Consider the following 585-nt stretch of genomic DNA (forward strand, 5'->3'; position numbering starts at 1 on the left):
TATCTTGGTGTTTTAGACTTGCTGTTATGGACCTGCTGTGTTAGATTTCCGCTACATTACTTAGAGATGTCTCAATCATGGAACTTTTATCTTGCATTCGTAACTTATGTTATTTTCAAATAATGACTTTGTAACGACCTTAGTGTCACGTTATCTTTTTTAAACGCTATCTTTTTATGAATGCAAACTGGTTTTCAAATAGCATGTAGTACTTGACCGTGTAAAGATCCTGTTGTTGACGAATCGTACACGATGGTTTTGTACGGGGCGTCACAAACACTACCTGCTATTGCTTCTACTCTGGTTAACCTATCACGTCTATTGTGAAAGAAATGGGCAGCACTAGTCATCTAATTGAGTTAATCTCCCACACTGTGCAACGCACGGGTATTTATCAGTTATCTGATATCTTTCGTACGTCATTTGGCAACCCAAACGAAGTCCAAATCAAATAAAAAAACCTGTTCTGTGACCCTTGTCACAAACTGGCCCTAACGACATCATTAAATAATAACAAATATTAAATAAAAATAAAAGAATATATTAACACAACACAAACTTAAGGGCAAACTAGTAATCTTACAG

This window comes from Rutidosis leptorrhynchoides, chromosome 7 (assembly GCF_046630445.1).
Source record: "Rutidosis leptorrhynchoides isolate AG116_Rl617_1_P2 chromosome 7, CSIRO_AGI_Rlap_v1, whole genome shotgun sequence".
Lineage (NCBI taxonomy): Eukaryota > Viridiplantae > Streptophyta > Magnoliopsida > Asterales > Asteraceae > Rutidosis > Rutidosis leptorrhynchoides.